The sequence below is a fragment of the Canis lupus genome, chromosome 11 (genome assembly GCF_003254725.2).
Source record: "Canis lupus dingo isolate Sandy chromosome 11, ASM325472v2, whole genome shotgun sequence".
NCBI lineage: Eukaryota > Metazoa > Chordata > Mammalia > Carnivora > Canidae > Canis > Canis lupus.
The window spans coordinates 43,586,415-43,605,889 of NC_064253.1; the positions used below are offsets into that span (position 1 = coordinate 43,586,415).

Consider the following 19,475-nt stretch of genomic DNA (forward strand, 5'->3'; position numbering starts at 1 on the left):
CCTTTAACAGCCTTCTCTTAACATTCCTTGATCTCTTCTCTTTTGATAACTTCCACAACCTCACCACTTCAGCTTTGTGTCCCCTAGGTCACACCTCATACTTTGCAGTCATCCAGAGCTGTAATACATCTGAAAACTTAAAACTCTGTTCTTCCAATCTTTGACTGTAAATCCCCATCCTTCCAGATGCTACCTACTTTTGACATACATTTTATTCACTGAGAACTCCAATTTTCTCTCTCTCTCTCTCTCTCTCTTTTTTTTTTTTTTTTTTGTTTGTTTTCTGCTTATACTTCCCTGTACTGTACTCAGGCTACACTGGTATTCTTTCTGATTTTTAAACACGATAAGATCTTTTCTCTATGTGGAATATTCTTCTGCTAGCTTTCATGTGGTTACCTCTTCAAACTTCAGGTCCTAGTGATATGTTTGCACCAGAGGCATTTTTTATGTCTATCTATTGCAGAAACTGACCCCTTCTTCTACTAATTGTCTTCTTAGCATCCTACTGCTACTGCTCACAGCTCTTTTAACAACCTGTTAAAATGAATATTTTATATACATATTTATTTACTTGGACAATAAGAATAGGCTATAAGTTCTATGAAGGCAAGGACCATGATTTTTTACTATTCTATTTCCAGCATCCAATATAATGTCTAGGTTATAGCAGTGACCATACTATGTTCACCTGGACATACATTTTTCACACTAAAATCGCTTCTTCCATAGTCTTTGTCTTAACAAAAGGAACATTTAGAAAAAATATAGAGTGTCTCAGAAACTATTTGATAGAACAAGTCAACAACTAATCTATTTCAGATGAAGATTTCAAACAAGAAGCCAGAGAAAAAAGACAGATGATCATGAACACCTTGTTCATCAACTAGGTAAAGCTAATGTTAAAATGTTTCAGGATGTTTAACCCCTAAAGTTTATTTTAAAATATTATATTTATTTTAGTTGCTATTCCATTAGATGCTCAAATTATTTTCACCTATCCCAAACATATTGTGCAGTGACTCATCAGACAGCTGTGACAAATAAACATACACAGTGCATTTTTAGAGCAGCAAATATGGGTGTACACATTTATAGTACAACCAAAATTAAACCTGATTTGAAAAAAAAAAAAAAAAGTGAATTCTTCAGTCCGGACCACCATTGTGCCATTTTCCTCTTTAGAACCTACATTTCCATGGTACAGTTTTCAGATCACCTCTCACCTTTAAATGCCAGAATTAATGGAAAATCATCCCTTTTTCTGTGTACTACTTTGCTAGAGAAGCCCTTCTGCAATGAATGTTGAACGCTGTTAAGCCCTATTTATGGCTTTAATAGCTCTGCATTAATGAAAAAATCAGATACCCTTTATGTACCCACCTCAGGGGTTCATCTAGGAGATATCTATTGATGTGAAAGAGAGTCAAATTGATTTCTGCCAAAGATGAGAAAGTAGTAAAAGGCTCAAACTGCATGTGGATAATGAAATGATTTGTTTTATCACAAATATTCACTGCACGTGTCTTCTCCTTATTTCTTCTAATAGTTTTCCCTTGCTTTTCATATAGCTCAAATTCTGATGTTAAACTGTTATGTGTATCCAGAGAAAGAGGAAATGAAGAAGATCTCATAACATTTCAGGAAGAAGAGAGTTAAACACAGAGTTGTCATTCCTGCATTTTCATTTCTGTGTTCATGGTTATTTGGATAATTGGAAAGTATGCTTTTTCAGATGAGTTAGACTTCCTGGAACAATTATATCAAGGTCTTAATCACTGCATCTGTAAAAATGAGGTAAGATGTGGGAGGCTAAGAACTTTCTAGCACAAAACTGTATTTTTTCCCCTCTCTCCTTTAAAATACCAGGAATTTCCAAGCTATCAACATTTGCTGAATCTAGCTATGAACAGTTTTCAAAACTAGTCTGTGTGTCATTTATTTTCAAAATACGTTCCATTTCAGTAGGTCTCCATGAAGTGAAAACATTTGCCATAATGGATAAATTTCATCAGGGAGCTCCTTTAACAGTGTTCTAAATGAATAGAGTAAAATCATTGCAAAGATACAATCACAAGAAGTAAACCTCTTTTTAAAAATGTGCTAAAATTTCAAGCTGAGTCTTATTCTGCAAATTGGACAATATCCCAGGTGTTTTGTTAAGAGTGAGTGAGTGCTGTAGAGAAGTCTGAGACAAAAAAAAAAAAAAAAAAAAAAAATCTGGAGTAGAATCAGCTGGATTAGATACAGCTAGACTAGGTCTAGTTGTAAAAGCAAGACCACCATGGCCAGGGGAGTTGACAGTGAACCTGACACAAGCCAGGAGTCATGATGGTGCCAAGGTCAAATCAATATCAATGAAAGGTGCCTCGGGCAAGGCAGAGAATAGGAGAACCAGAAACTAATGACTCAGATTCAAATATGAGATCACAAGATGAAGCAAAAGCCACCTCAAACAAGAAGTAACAGGAAGGAAGGCAGTCATAAGCCACCAGCCAGAGTGTATGTGTGGAGACAGGTATTTTTTCCTGATCATAAAGCCAACGAGGAGATAAAAATTCAGGCAGGAGTTCATGTGGTATTTTATTTTGATTCGAATGTAAGTAGTCATCACAATCAATGGATAAAATTAGTCATCCTCACCAGTTTGTATGTACAAACTCTTAAGAATGTTGGATAGTCCAAATATATCTGCAAAAGTGAGTGAGGTAGACCTCTATAAACTTATGTGGAGTAATTTTCAGGATATATATTTTTCAAGTGCAAAAGAATACAGTATGCAGCTTTTTAATTTTTTTTATTTTTAAAAGATTTTATTTATTTATTCATGAGACACACACACACAGAGAGAAGGAGAGAGAGAGAGGCAGAGACACAGGCAGCGGGAGAAGCAGGCTCCATGCAGGGAGTCTGACGTGGGACTCTATCCTGGGTCACCAGGATCACGCCCAGGGCCAAAGGCAGGCACCAAACCATTGAGCCACCCAGGGATCCCTAGTATGCAGCTTTTAATTAAATAAAGAAAAGCAAATAAGAAAATATCAATAAATCTGCTCATTTGTGCAAAACACAATTCAGGTAATAAAATTCAGAAATAAGTAAGATGGGTTACTTTCAGGGGTGGCAAAACAGAGTGTTAAGAATGGGGAAGTTCTAAGAGGAAGGGAGTTTCTCAGATAAATTTCTCTGAGTATATCTTCACGTATGAGGGAAGGACTGAAAATGGAATATAAAAATAAATGGACCTAAGCCTATTACAAATGAATAACATGGCTTCATTGAAGGGGCAGAGGAAAATAGACTAAGTAACTTCATTAACGAATATTTTGAGGAGTGCTTGGTGGCTCAATCAGTTAAGCAACCAACTCTTGGTGTTGGCTCAGGTCATGATCTCAGGGTCTTGAGAACAAGCCTCAGATGGGGCTCTGCACTGAACACAGAGTCTGCTTGAGATTCTCTCTCTTCTTCTCTGCCCTTTCCCCTGGACACACTTTCTCTCTCTCTCAAATAAATAAAATATTTAAAATATAAATACGTAAATAAATATTTTGAAAGATACTCTAAGGCTAAAGAAGAAAAGAACTATACACAAATATCATACTCCAGTTAGTAAATTTGATTTTCACTGGGGTATGGATTAGCAATTCTGAAGCTATTGTATGTAAATATATTTTATAGAAATAGATTGTGGGTAATGAGACTCAAGTTTCTTGTGACCAAAGAAAAGAGCTATAAGAAAAGGAAGTGGGAAAGCTAGAATGAACTCATGCTATTGGACTAGAATTGGAAATATCAATTGGAACTCATGGATTTTGTTATAAATAATGTGAATAGATAAGGAGATGTAGATGTATGGATATATGAGTTACTGTTCATATAAATAGTTTTTAGCTGTAACCACTCAGAAAGCATAAGAGCAATGACAGTCCAGTGGTGTTAAGAACACTATATGCCTAGATCTTGGTTTCTATAATTCTCAAAAGAATGAAAAACACTGGGAAAAAATGGTTGACTCTAGGTCTGGGAAGTTACTGAGGAAGTACAAGATGGGTCTGGAACAACTCTGAGTGCTGGAAAGTAAGGAAGTGTTAAAACAAAATAGATAAGGATCACAGAGCCAATTTAAGAAGGCTCCCAACTGCCAAAGCTGGGAACATTTGGGGAATACACTAAACAATGATAAGCAGTGGATGTTAGCCCAACAAATAAAATAAGTATCCATGAGTCTACATTGATATAAAGAACTAAATGCATTAATAAATAAATGGGATAAGAGGGACACCTCTTCCTTACGGTAGAAGGAATAATAAATAATAAACATAGAAGAATGAAAACTTGCCATTTGGTAAACATTTTTTGTAGTTAGTATTTGCAGACAAGAGTCATCAATGAATGCTAAAATTAGAGGGAAAAAGTATGATGATAAACAAAATATTTGCATAGTCTCAAAATATATCCCCACAAAATATTTATTCATTTCAAAAGGAAAAGTAGAAATTTTACTGTAGAAAAGCTTGGCAAAAATCAGTAATTAACCCCATCAGAAGTAAGACAGATCATCAATTACTGAATGTTTTCCTAAACTCTGGAGTCATTTATCTGAAAGCTTTAACACAGAAACACCACTTCCATTGAAGTGATTTTCTCCCTTCTGACTTTTGGGTACAGTATTCCACAGAATGTATCCAGTGGAACCAATAATGTTGTGTACTTGCTTGGAGTTTCAGTTTGATGACAAGGAAGCTCTTATATATGTCTGCATTTATCGAAAGATTCTAGCATGGGAGCTGTTATTTAGACAGTTTTGACCAAATGATAGTCCCTTTCTTTTAAGGAAAAAGACTATGACAGAGATGATCTGACCAACTGAATGAATCCTGCCGGGTGATAGATGTTATGGCTGTGTTTCTTATAGCAGTCACATAGCTTGAGGGCTAACTGAGAAAACTTAAGTCCTTACCTACACAGACTTGCTGTATGTCTTCCAGGAAGTTCCTATCACTACAGCCATAAGCCAAAATGATGCTATGACTATCATGCAGAAATGTACTTCCCCAAAATTATCCTATAGAATACTGATCTTAAGGGATGTTAAATGGTGTTCAGTAAGGAAGAAGTGGAGAGCTCTCATTTGAAAATATACTCATATAAAAAATTAAAATATCCAGGTATTTGACTGCCATTGTAAAAACAAAGCCAAACCAATTAAAATTGTTACTTCTAGCACCAAATTCCTAATTCAGATACCTAAATTTAGATATGATTCTTGAAGATCATATCTGATTGCATTAAACAAGAATCAATTAAGTTTAGGAAATACCAAGTTAATATTTAACACATGATTTACCAAAGTCTTAGTATGTCTTCAAATTGTATTATGTATTTTCAAGAGGAAGGAAATATTGTGCAGCATTTCACAAATGTGTTCTATCATATCAACCACCTACACTACCTTTTTTTCCAAGAATCTCTTAAGGGTTATGGAAAGAGCCCAAATGTCTATTGACTGATGAATGGATAAAGAAAATGTACTGTACACACACACACACACACACACACACACACATATAAATGGAATATCACTCAGCCATAAAAAAGAATGAAATCTTGCCATTTGCAACAATGTGGATAGAGCTAGAGAGTATTATTCCAAGTGTAATAAGTCAAAGAAAGAGAACTACCATGTTATTTAACTCATATATGGAATTTACAAAACAAAACAAATGATCAGAGGGGAAAAATGAGAGAGGCAAACCAAGAAACCAACTCTTAACTATATAGATAACAATCTGGTAGTTACCAGAGGGGAGGTAGATGGAGGATAGGTTAATAGGTGTTAGGGATTAAGGAGGGCACTTGTGATGAGCACTGGGTGTTGTTATCTAAGTGTTGAATCACTAAATTGTTTACCTCAAATTAATATTACACTAGATGTTAACTATCACTTAAATAGAAACAAAAAATATTCAATTGATAAAATAAAAAAGGATTCTCTGGAACACATTTTGAGAAATAGTTGAGAAATAAATTAATCATCCAGTAATCTTCAACTATAATAAATAACCATAGAAAATTAAAGCTTTTATGCTTACAGTTACACTGGGAAGTTAAGGCTTACACTTAGATATCAATAAGATAAGATATCAATAAGATTCAATAAAGAATCATATAATAAAATACTAAAATGGTTCAAATGATCATTTCCATAGAGAATATCAAGATGGATTAGAATCTGCAGAGGAGTAGAGACTGAAGCTGGGCTTTGATGTGTGAATAGATTTTGCATACGTAGACAACAGAATCACACAGAATGCTCCACACACAGTAGGTATTGATTAAGTGCTTGTTAATTAACCAACTAGCCTAAGCCGTATAGCTCTCGGAGGAAGCATGGCCTGGCTCAAACCAGAGAGGAGGCACTAGTAAACTCTCCATCTGGCAGTGATGCTGGGGAGGTGCCTTTGCAGGAAAATCATTAGAGTCTATGTGATGAGCACTTTCTCCAGTCACCTGCTGGGAGACCATTCAGGCTGTTAGGCTTACCCTGGAATTCTTCCTTGAAAGATGAAAACTTGGCTGAAATGTTGAGGGCTTGAGGGTATAGTATATCATCTCCATCTGTCTCCAAGAGTATATAAGAATATTTCTCTCCTGAGGAAGAATTAGACTGTTAAGTTATGACTCTGTCATCACTCCCTACACTTACTTTCCACTCAATCAAAAATACCAGCTAAGCAAGATCATATAAGCAGGGCACCATGACAGATATTATAATATAGCAGGTAGGAATACTATGTCAATTTATCCAGGATGAACAAGGCCAATGTATACTTTGTTAAAGCCTTCTGAAGTGTATGATCCATACCTTGTCCATCTGTGCATTCCTTCACCACCCAGTGATCATAGTGTGTACTCAGTAAATAACCTCACCTTCACTTAGCTGGGACATGGCTCAAATAATACATTCAGAACACAACAGGAGCAATAATACTTGATCATAAATGATTAAGTTATTTGAAATAAAGTTTGGACATTCTGGTAACATGTCAGGCCAAATAAACATTGATAGGGACCTCGACTTCTGCTAACATTAACAACAACAATGACAACAATAACAAAACAAATTGAAACACTAGAAAATATCAGTAGGAAAGATAATGGTAAATAGAAATTTAAAGTGATTTTTATTATTCAGGAGGAATTTAGAGACATAAAGTAGTTTTAGACTCTGTTAACTAACATATATGATAAAAATATAAAGCAGAATCCATATATTCTATCCTTATAAATTCCACAGCTGTAAAGGAAGAAAAATAAAAAGTACACTCAAGTCAATTCCTTTAAAAAGATCAAATGAAGAAAGAAAATCAACTATAATGAACACTAAATAGAAAACATTTTAAAAGAGAGGAGTAGATTTTGGTCAGCATCTATCAGTTATCACAATATAAAGAAATAGGTTACTCTCCCTGTTAGACAAAGATTCTGAAATGGGTTAGAAAAGATAATCCAGCTTATTTTTAGAACATAGTCATAGTCATCACATAATGCTAAATGTTGACACAGAAAGGTTGAAAGCAAAGGGATTAACACACACATCCATATACACACATGCACACACATACACATACTTCAGTAAAATACTTAACCAAAGAACCCTATGGTATCATTATTATCATACAAAATATAATTAAAGGAAAAAGATCTTTATTGATTTTAAGAAGGTTGTTACTTAATGATAAAATAAAAATCTTACTAATTACCATAACAATCCTGATTCTGTTTATACCTGCCAACAAGGCTTTACAAAGTACACAGGAAAAAAATAGAAAAAAAAATAGAAAAAAAAAAAACCTGAGAAACTCCTAAAGTTATTAGGGAATTTTAACATTTCCATTTGAGGACTGATAAGTCTAGTATTAAATGTGTTTCTTAAAAACTTACACTGTTCATATTACTGTGGTCAAAAATGAAGTCTGAGCTTAATCCTGAAGGTAATGGACACAGTTTATAGAGGTATTATATATAGCAGACTTTTTTTTTTTTAAGATTTTATTTCTTTATACATGAGAGACACAGAGAGAGAGGCAGAGACACAGGCAGAGGGAGAAGCAGGCTCCCTGCAGGGAACCCGATGTGGGACTCAATCCCAGGACCCTGGGATCACAACCTGAGCCAAAGGCAAATGTTCAACCACTGAGCCACCCAGGTATCCCTATATAGCAGACTTTTTAAAACAGTTCAAAGATAGCAAGGTCTAATGCCTAATCATATAATCATGTCACATACTGATATTTAGAGTAGCTTTCTTGAAGAATTCTATCTTTCTGATAATATATAAAAGTATACTGCATTAAAATTCAATATTGCCACAAGTTGCCACCATACTTATGAAAAATCCTGATTTGATTCACAAATGACTTGGAATTCCTTTGAAGAGACTTTGATATATACCTTATTATATCAGATTTTATAATGGTCTTTTATTTTTAGATGTAATAACATGAAAAGATAAAATCTCCAGATATTTGGTAGTCTTTACAAAAACATGAATTAAAAAAACCCTCAAATTGTCTCCTTTAATCTTGAATTATTAACTCAGCTATCTACATACAGATATAAATTCCTAAGTATTATATCTGATTGCATTAAAGAAAGGATAAGTAATCTAAAGATGATTTCCTTTGATCCTTTTTAAAACAACATGCATTTACTGAACTCTAATTTTTTACATGCCTGGTATTGCCAATCATAAAATATTGAATATTTGTGAATATACGATTTTGGATATGCTCTTTCATAGAGATTAGGTTCTCAGTTTTCAATAAACAGATCTCTTGAAATACCAAGGATTTTTCTTTAAAAGTTAGAACTGAGTGGTATAAATTATTTATTTGCTCATTGTCGAGATCCTTCTATGAGAATGGGACCTTGTCTATTCAACATCTCATCTCATCATTTAGGATGTGGGTGAAGTAAATATTACTTCAATGTATAAATGAATGAACAAAAAACAAAAGCAAGTTGCACCAGGAAAACCTTTATATTAAAAAATAAATACTTCTTTTAAATTGAAAGGTCTTTTAAATTGAAAGGGTCTGAGATTTTCAAGGGTCTTTGATTAGGTCCCTGACCATCCCCGGCAGACATGACCTATACAGAAGAATCAAGACAACTTTTCAGAATCTCCTCAATGTTCCTCTAGGCCCAGAATAGGTGCCATTTCTAAAATAACTAAATATAGTCAGGATCTTTAAACACTAGAAAGAGAAGCCATTCACACTATATATGTCTGGACTGAGAATCATGGGCATGTTTTAATTCTGTCCATCTCTAAAGCATTTGTTTAGGACAACATAACAATGGATTCTTTCTGGATGCTACTAGTATAGGGACAAGAGAACTTTATCTACACTGTTCATTCTTTGCTTCCAGTGTTTGAAGTCTTCTTAGGAACTTCACACAAGCTCGAAGCCTCTCCCTCTTGCATTACTGTCTTGTTCAGAGCCTCAACCATCATCGCCAAATCAAGCCTTCCTTGTGTTTAATGCTTTCAAGTTAGCTTTCACTAAGATCCTTCAACCTACAGTCTAGACTCCTAGCCCACACAAGAGCGCAATATGCTGTGGTGCAAGGAAGGGAGGGAGGGAGAAAGGAAGAAAAAGAGGAATAAGACATCAAAATTGTATTTCTTTGTTGTTGTTTTTTAAATATTTTATTTATTTATTCATGAAAGACACAGAGAGAGAGAGAGCGTGAGAGAGAGAGAGAGAGGCAGAGACACAGGCAGAGGAAGAAGCAGGCCCCATGCAAGGAGCCTGATGTGGGACTCGATCCCAGGTCTCCAGGATCAGGCCCTGGGCTGAAGGCAGGACTAAACCGCTGAGGCACCCAGGCTGCCCAAAATTGTATTTCTTTGGGTTAAGCAGGACAATCTCCCAGAATTTTTTGTTTAAATACAAACAGCACAAGGAGGGGTGACTGGGTAGCTCAGTGGTTGAGTGTCTGCCTTGGGCTCAGGTCGTGGTCCGGGGTTTCTGGGATCAAGTCCCGCCTGAGGCTCCCTGCAGGGAGCCTGCTTCTCCTGTCTATGTCTCTGCCTCTCACTGTGTCTCTCATGAATAAATAAATAAAATCTTAAAAGAAAAATAGCACAAGAAGTCTTGAAGATGGGGGTGGGGGGAAGAACCATTAGTTTCTTTATCTGAAATAACTGATCAATCATAAAGTTTTCCTTCAAGGAAGAAAGGGACTAACATGGGAATAGATCCCTGGGCATCCAAGAAGTAAAGGGCCCCAGAAAAGAAATGGAAAGAGCACGGAAAGAGAGATAATAGTACTCCACAACCTAACTTCGCTTATCTCATACGTTTTCCTCAGAGTTTGAATATGTGCAGAATTTGAATGCACCTGAAGCCTTTAGAAGATTCTAGCCTATCTTTTAAGCCCCAATTCTACTCGAAGCAAAAGTTTATAGGCTTAAAAAGTACAATACTTAATTTTATTTGGAGCGGTGGAAGACAGACCTTTAACAGTTCTATTTGTGATAATAATCTGGAAAAGACAAACACTATTTTGCCATACTTGTATGTTTCTATCAAGTCTTACTAAAAGCTATGAGTCAAATAATATAAAAACTCTTATTGTCATCTATTTTTCTGCCTCCTGAATACATAAAACTCCGTTTCACTAAAGACAGCTAATTCATCTTTACCGCATAAAATGTGACTTTTCATAACTCCAAAAAAGTATACACATCATTTAAAACTAAAATGAGAATATCTTTATATGAGCAATAAATATAATAAACATGTTTAAATGTAAATGTAAAACACAAACCTTAGACAATGAGCCTACATAAACACTGTGATATTTAGACATTTGTCAGGCAGTCTTTTTCTGTTTTGACAGCCAACTGAATGTTATATATAGAGAACTCTCTTTGGAAGATAGACTTCCTTGCCTGGTTTCCTTTACTCTGAATACAACTGCAAGACATTTCAATGTGTGGGAAGCATCTATGGTACAGAAAGTTGGAAAACATTCAGGCATGAAGTACCAAAACAGTCAAATACTTGCAAAACCAATATGCTCATCCATAATGATTCATTCTCTATTTAAACCACATTTTCAAAGCCTAGGACAATCCAACCTGTACAGTTCACAAAAGCCTTTTGCTTTTGACCTTCTCACAAACAAGCTTATAAAAAAGGAATATAGAATCTAAATTTTAACATTTAGTTTTAGAAGGTGTTTTTGTTCCATTGCTCAGAATAAGACAAAGATTAATTGCAATCATGGATACCTTTACATCTTTTATAGTCTTTGTGCATGCATGTGTGTGTGTGTGTGTTTAATTTCTGCTTTATAGTATGAAGAGAGAAACCAACAATGGCACTTCCTGCATAAAAGTGATGATTCCCCAAATCTTGGCTTTTATTTGATTAATACTCTCAGCATGGGCCCATTAGATCTAGCTGAAAATTATCTTTGAGATCCTTGGATATGACGAATGTGTGTGAATTTTAAATTAGTGAAAATAAAATAACAATATTGTTGATGCCTTATCATTTATCTTGACAATTTTTGCCTTTTGTAATTTTTCAGAGACCAGAACTGTAAACAGTGTATCTTCTCCCATATTCTGCTCATGCTCTGCTTTCGAAGAGAGGCTGTTTGAATTATTCTACCCTGAGAGAGTATGTTTAAAATATCTTCTTTCACTTTTGATTATGCTTAGTGACTTAATTGCTACAGTGAGTATTTTTGAGCAGTGTAGAATAAGATTCAGAAGAAAGAAGAAACATGATAAAAGTGGTAAACCTGGGGAATATTAGCATTTTGGAGAAATTTGTTTTTTTTAGCATGATGCCAGAAAACATTCTAATATTCTGGGCAACTATTAGAACTCTCCTAGAGAACATGAAGAAAAAATCATAATGAAATCTGGAACTTATTTTAGTTTTAGAATTTTGTCAAATTTGCAAACATAATAGCACATGTCACACTGAAATTTTCTTTCAGATCTGACCAAATAAACTCATTAAGAAATGTGGGTGGAATGAAAAGACCATAATTAAAAAAAAAAAAAAAAAAAGCAATCCTCCCCTGTCTTAAGAAAAATAACAGTGTGTCCATTGTAAGTTCCTTACAAAGTGTTCAAGGACTGAGAAAATGAAAACATACAAACACTTTACAGAAGAGAATGTCTTAAAGTGTTAAAGGATGGAAATGGTCAGGATGGAAATGCCAATGACCGTATTTTGGTATTCCTATAAATAAACACTCCAGAATGACTAGAATGAAAAAGGCATTACCAAGATTCAGCCAAGACATGCAAATTAGTTGAGCAGTTTGGGAAAATATCTTGCAGTATCTTCTAAAGTGGAACAACAATACTTTGTAGGCCAGCAGTTATCACGGTACACACGTAACGATCGGATTTTATTCTACACCCAGAGACATAGAAAATAATATGCAGAGCAGCACTATTAGTCATAGACTCAACTGGAATCTGCCAAAATGTCGAGCAATCACAGAATGGGTATATAAATTGTAGCATATGCACACAACGAAAAGTTACACAGCAAATAAAATGAAGAAACTACAGCATGCATGGATAAAAGTGAATCTCAAAAAAAGATGATATGGAGCTAAAGAAATCAGACACATGAGTGCATATTGCATAGACCTATTTATATAAAGTTCAAAACTGGAAAACTTTATCTGTGATATTAGAAGTTAGAAGAGTGGTTAACCTTATCAGGGATATTGATGGGAAGAGGCACAAGCAGTCTTTTGGGGTGCCTGGTTATGTTCTGGTTTTTACCTGAGTACTAATAATAGGAGTGTGTACACATGAAAATTCATCAATACATGTACTTGTAATTGGGGGTGGGGGAGGAAAGTTATCTTCAATAAAAATCTTACATTAAAAAGCAATTATTCTAAGTGCCCAGAGGAGGATACGCCTGGGAGGGATGTAGGAATGTGTTTAAATTGAATTATGTATTTGAAAAATTTATAGAAGTAACATCTTTTGGCTTAATTACTCTCTCTTTCAACTCTGACTTCTCTTTCTATTCCCTCCATGTCACTGGAGTGGTTGAGGATGTCTTGAGGACCCAGATAAAAGGAAGTTGAGTTGGATACACTGTTTCTTATGAAATAGGAAAGACTGACATAGTTTGCAGTCACTTTTACATTCAGTTACATGATTGGTTACTGTCTTTATATAGGAATGACCTCCAGGAATTCTCTGAGGGCCCAATGTGAGAAGATGTATCGGGACTGGAGATCCTATTAGAAAAGAGTCTGCGACCCTCAGCACTGGACCTATGAGGCTAGTGGAGGAGAAACACAGTTTGAACATACAGATAAAAAACTATTCCATGAGAAGATTTTCCAGTGAATACATATCTAAAATTCTAAGTGAAGGATTTATTTACTTTTGGTGTCTCATCAAAATGAAAGTTCTCACTTGTCAGAAATTGCCAAGGCAGAATAATATGTAATTATGAAAGCAGCATAATTTTTTATGGGAATCAAAGTAGAATTTATCAGGATTCCTGTGTTTGTAGGACACAAACTTAGAGCATCACTAAAACCAGCCTACAGGTTGTGTGTAATGCCCCATGTTTTATGTACTTGCACTATCAATAATTAATAATTAGAATGTGGTCAATCATGTTAGGGAATGACTGAATCATCTCTATTTTCTCTATAGAAAGTGATATAATGAAATCATTGTTAGGAGACAAAGAGAAGGCGGCAAAAAAAAAAAAAAATCATAGGGAAAAAAAGTAGAAAACAATAGGGATCCCTGGGTGGCGCAGCAGTTTGGTGCCTGCCTTTGGCCCAGGGCGCGATCCTGGAGACCTGGGATCGAATCCCACATCCGGCTCCCGGTGCATGGAGCCTGCTTCTCCCTCTGCCTGTGTCTCTCTCTCTCTCTCTCTCTCTGTGTGACTATCATAAGTAAATAAAAATTAAAAAAAAAAAGAAAACAATAAAACATGAAAACAATAACAACGTGTTTATTGTTTTCTGGATTTCATGATCATTTAGTATTTGAGCTTCTCAATTTGTAATTTTGTAAATATTCTCTCATTAGAATACAATTTTTGTACTTGTATTTGAGGTTTTGAACTTTTTTCTTAAGGAAGAGGATACCTCTCCCAGTATAATCTTTTTTTTTTTTTTTTTTTTTTTCCCAGTACAATCTTCTGACACCACAAAACCCAAATCCGCCTTAGTAGGTTCCACTGGCCTGGTATCTCTTTCTCATCAGAATCTTTCTTTAAGTCAATAAAATTGACCTCTCTAAAGGCAGCCTCTCATTTTATTCCACTGCCGTTGCTCTTTGTATCTGAGCAAACCGAGGTGTGGGAATTCACCGGGGCCACAGCTGGGACTGGCCCGACTGCGGGCGGCGGCCCTGGTGCTCTAACGAGAAGGAAGCTTGGCTGCGGCGCTGGTCCACCTCCCCGCGTGTGTCCCGACGCCCCTGCCCCGAGCGCTGGTAACTCCGCCTCGGCCTTCAGCACGAATCCCCCCATTCTCCCGCTACCTGCCCACAGCAACGCGTCAAGAAACTTTTCGTCGAACACACACAGGCGAGTTGGCCGTGGGGGAGACCTGCCCGAGAAGCTACAGTAGACGGAGGAGAGGCGAGGAGGTAGAGCACTCGGGGTCCCCGGGCCGCCTGGTGCTCGCGGCTAGAGAGCAGCCTCAGGCTCAGTCACTGCCCAGTGGGATGTCCACTGTCCCGGGCCCCGCTCACCGCCTCCCGCCTGAGGTGCCACGGGCACAGCCCGAGCAGCGGGAGCTGCAGTCCATGCCCTCTCCCCCAGGGCTCCTCTGAAGGTCACAGAACCATCTCTCCAGACACTCCGAATGGCAATCCTCTTGGCTCGCCTTCAGTGGATTCAGGCAGCCCTGCGCCAGGCCATACATACACAAATAAACAGGAATCCTGTCGAACTCTAGCCCTTAAATCCAACCACAAATGCATTTTTCAACCTCTGTATTAGCATCTAAATTCAGAGTATTCCACTATTACAAAATTATCTTATCCTGCTTAAAGTTAAGTTCTATACACTTCAATTATTCTAACAATCTGGTGAAATTCAATAAATGTATTTATTGAAATAAATTACAAATTGGTACTTGCTTGTGGAAAACAGAGAAGATCAAGAGCCAGTGAGAGTGTATTGTCTTGGGGACCCCTACTAATGCAGAGGAATGATTTCACTTACTCTCCCGTCACAGCGAAAAAAGTGACACAATTGGTTTTTGAACACTGATTTCATGATGCCTAGTGAAGTACTCTTTTCCTTCTGTTTCTCTGATCTAGTAAGGCCAGAAGACAAAAATCCAAGCTGATTTGAAAGGTTATCTCTTACTCAGAAATAGTGAAACCCAAATGAACCCCCCTCTCATGACAGAATAACTGCTAATATTTCCAAGTACCCCAGAAGCCTAATTATATCTCATTTAGTGAAAGAGCACTAGGCATACAGGGGGTGTTTCATGTACATGACCATATTTACTCTGGACAACGATCTTATCAGGTAATATTAAATCTGACAATAGCTACTCATTTATTTTATGCTATGTCCCGGGCACTATGGTAAGGATCTATACATACTGACATTAATTCTTAACAACAAAACTAAGGCAGTAGGTATGATTTTCATCTCTGTACTTTGCAGCTGAGAAAAATGAGGTTCAAAGCCTATGTAACTTACTCAAGCTCACATGATAATAAATGGAAGGGGCAAGAGAAAAAATCTAGCTGTTTTGTTCTAATGTCTGTAAGTCAACCACTACGTTATACTAACTCTGCTATTAGCAGAGTTTATCACCTGACTAATGAAGAAATTCAGGACATGTAACTTTAGAAACATTCTCAAGATTATGAAGATCATTAATATAGAAATAGAGTTTTTCTGATTCCAAATTCTGAGTATTTTTCCTACTGCTCATAATTTGTTTTGCTAGTAAGTATATAGAGAATGTCAGGCCACTCACTTACCTTCCCTGAATCTTTATTTTCACCAGAGATCACAGAAGTTATTACCTGGTCTGTTTTCCATACATGGCACTGACCATGAGCTTGGCAAAATACACAGTGTCATAGGGATATAAAATGCTTATTGTTATTGTTAAAATAATCTCATATTCCATGTTACCGTGTGTGACTTAGGATCATGGAAAATAACCCTATAATATTATTATAGTTCTGTGTCCAGTTGGCATTTATATGTTCTGAAGTTTCCCTGAGGGTATCTAGAACAGAGTTTGTTTGGGCAGTTGTCAAAAGCCAGTGATAGCCCACAAATCTATTTTCTAATTGCAACTGATAGTTATTAGAAAGTTGAATTATTTTTTCTCTTCTTCTCTTCTCTCTTCTCTTCTCTTCTCTTCTCTTCTCTTCTCTTCTCTTCTCTTCTCTTCTCTTCTCTTGTCTTCTCTCTTCTCTTCTTTCTCTTCTCTTCTCTTCTTCTCTTCTCTTCTCTTCTCTTCTCTTCTCTTCTCTTCTCTTCTCTTCTCTTCTCTTCTCTTCTCCTCTCCTCTCCTCTCCTCTCCTCTCCTCTCCTCTCCTCTCCTCTCCTCTCCTCTCCTCCTCTCCTCTCCTCTCCTCTCCTCTCCTCTCCTCTCCTCTCCTCTCCTCTCCTCTTCTCTCTCTCTCCCTCTCTCTCTGTCTCTCTCTTTTTTTTTTGTAAGCTCAATTCTTTACGAGGACTTCCCCAAGAGATGATTAGGGTAGAGGCAAGGTTGGGAAGTCAGAGGAGGCTGCTCCATATTTGACTAATAAAATGTCATGGATTTTCTACAACTTTCCCTTATGCAGGCCTCTTGTGCCAGATGCCTCATCCCTGATGGCAGCTTTTTTCCATACCTCAGCTCTGGGGTGGTAGCAGTTTCTACTCTCTTTTCACTAACCTTAAATTCTAGCTGGTCCTTTTCAGTCCACAGCTCCTGCCTCCTTTTGGATTCTCATTGTCTGAGCTTCCACCTCTTAGGGGTAGGACTGTCTTCTTTGTACTGATCTTCAGCCACTTTATCTTGATTCCCAAACAGACATAACACTTAGAACCATTCATACAAGGTATATGCATACAATCGACTTTACCAAACATAGTGTTGCAGGGTCTTTTATTTTCTTGTTTTTTTTTATTGGGCAGCGGCAGCAATACAACTTATTTAAACTAGGATATGAGACTGCCTTGCTTTTGCCTTGCTTTTGTAATAATTTTCTCCAATTCATTCCAACACCACCGTCACTTTCCCTTCCTGTTATGTCACTTAGTTCAATGCCTCATCTCAGTCCCAGCACTGCAACTCCAGAATTATTCACTCCACACTCTAGCTCCCTGTAGCTCCTGCCTGAAATGTAGCCACAGATCTATTTTTACCTTTCTAAGCTCCAGACACTGATTAATGTGTTCTGTTAAACAACATGCCCTCTGCTTGGGACGGCACACCTACCTCCTTGCCCCATGGGTGCGGGAGCAACAGCAACAGCCAGTCTCTTTTTGTTTCCTTTGCTTCACACAGATGAGTGAGTGGGATTATTATTTGATAACTTAAGTACTTTTGACTCTTGGACTTGTTATTTGATTATATGTCATTTTGGGGAAGCTGTCAGAGGTGCATGACACCTATGCCACATGATGGACTCTGATACAGTCACTTCATTTTTCAGACAATACTGAGTTGTACATGGTGTTTTCCTAGACATGATCTCATCTTATCTCACAATAACCCTATGACTTTGATAGCACAGGAGGTGTATCAGTCAGGATCATGTCAGGGGACAGAAAACAGGAGAGAATTTAATGTGAAGATTTAACCAGGTGTAAAGCTGTTAACTACTGGAAAGTGTAAAAGAGAACTCAAGGTTTTACAAGGGAGCTACTTTACAAAGCCCTTAGGACTGAGGGAACAAAGAGAATAGGTAGCAACTGTGACAATTCAGGAGCCTAGAGGAGGAGACCTGTGGAGATGAAATTCTTTCTCTATGGAGGCTGCTGGATCCCAGCTGGGAAGAGGGACCCTTTGGGGCTGTGACCCAGATCTCTGAGGTGGGATCTCTGGCTGGTGCTTGTGTCTGGAGTGGGAAGAGGCAGCACATGCTGGTTCTGCAAATGCTGGGAAAATGCAAACAGGATTCAAAGGCTGTTACTGAAAGGAACTGCTACTGTCAGGGTGAAGAAGCCCTGTGGGCATGACTCAGAGGAACTGCTAGCGGACTGGAAGCCCACCGGAAGTAGAGGGAGGGAGCCAGTCCTTCCTCTCCCTCCAGCTTGTGGTCTCCCTCTAGTGCTCTCTCTTGTCAGAACCCAATAGGTAGCCAGCCAGCAAAGATGCCCCTGATACGCAGATCCTAGCCCAATACACGCAGAAGAGAGTTTGGAGGTTAAGACCAAGAACTTAGTAACTGCAACAGATAATTTTCTTTGCCTAATTTTGAATTTAAAAGAAAAGGGGGTGGGTGGGAGATAAGGCTTAGAGAATATAACCAAGCCAAAATATCTTGCTAAGATAACAAAACCGGTAAGAGGTAAGGCTGGGATTTACATTCTATATCTTGATTGTAAATGTCATGCTTTTTTCATTATGCCACATTTCCTGAGGCCCAAATGATTGAAATAACTCTCCTAGCATCACATACTATTTCACCAGCAAAGACTTTGAAAAACATCATCCAATTTATCTCTTTATATTGCACTGACTCAAAAATGTCTCATGTAGACAAGGAGAAATCAAGTTTGAGAGAAGAGAGAAGTCTAGGCTGGGGAAGCAGGAGGATCCCAAAGCTCATTTTCAACAAGAGACAGCTAAGCTGATGGGGCAACAGCTAAACTGAGAGAACCAGACATCTCATGCACTTATGAATTTATTCATTCAACAACCAATTATTGGATGTCTACCTCATTCCAGACACTATTTTAGATAATGATGGCTCAGAGTTGAATAAAAATCCCTGCTTTCATGCAGTTAACATTCTAGTGAGGGAGACAGACCATAAGTAATATAAATAACATACACAGAAATAAAGCAAAGAAGTGATTGCATTTCCCTTTAGGACTGTCAGAAAAGTCCTCATGGAGAAGATGATGTTGATAAAAAGGCCTGAAGTAGATATTTGGGGGAATATTCCAGGTCACAGGAACAAACTGTACAAAGGACCTTTTCCAGAAGAGGAAAAATGAGGAAAGTATAGTGGCAGGAACAGTATGAACAAGCAGTAGGAAATAGGGTTGGAGAAATACTGGAGGATCTGTGCACACAGGGCCTTGTAAGAAGATCTCCACTGCAACAGATTACATTATTGTTCATCAGTATCTGCTACTTCTCCTTGGAGGAAAATCTTACTCTCTCCTTAAGATCACGTGGGGCAATGTTCCAGTTGGTCAAATGTGAGCATATGTAATATAAGCCCTTTTAGATAGAACCACATAGTTCAA

The 19,475-nt window shown here is 37.3% G+C and overlaps 1 long non-coding RNA gene across 2 annotated transcripts; it reads left to right on the forward strand.

Annotated features, from left to right (window-relative positions):
• Window positions 1–820: 820 nt before the first annotated feature.
• On the forward strand, window positions 821–14,051 carry LOC112650406 (uncharacterized). 2 transcript variants are annotated; one of them, XR_004803702.2, is made up of 5 exons: window positions 821–890; window positions 1,572–1,797; window positions 6,210–6,324; window positions 11,608–11,699; window positions 13,239–14,051. It is a non-coding gene; the product is annotated as an uncharacterized LOC112650406 (long non-coding RNA). The 2 variants fall into 2 exon arrangements; XR_007414043.1 differs by lacking the exon at window positions 6,210–6,324.
• Window positions 14,052–19,475: the final 5,424 nt, after the last annotated feature.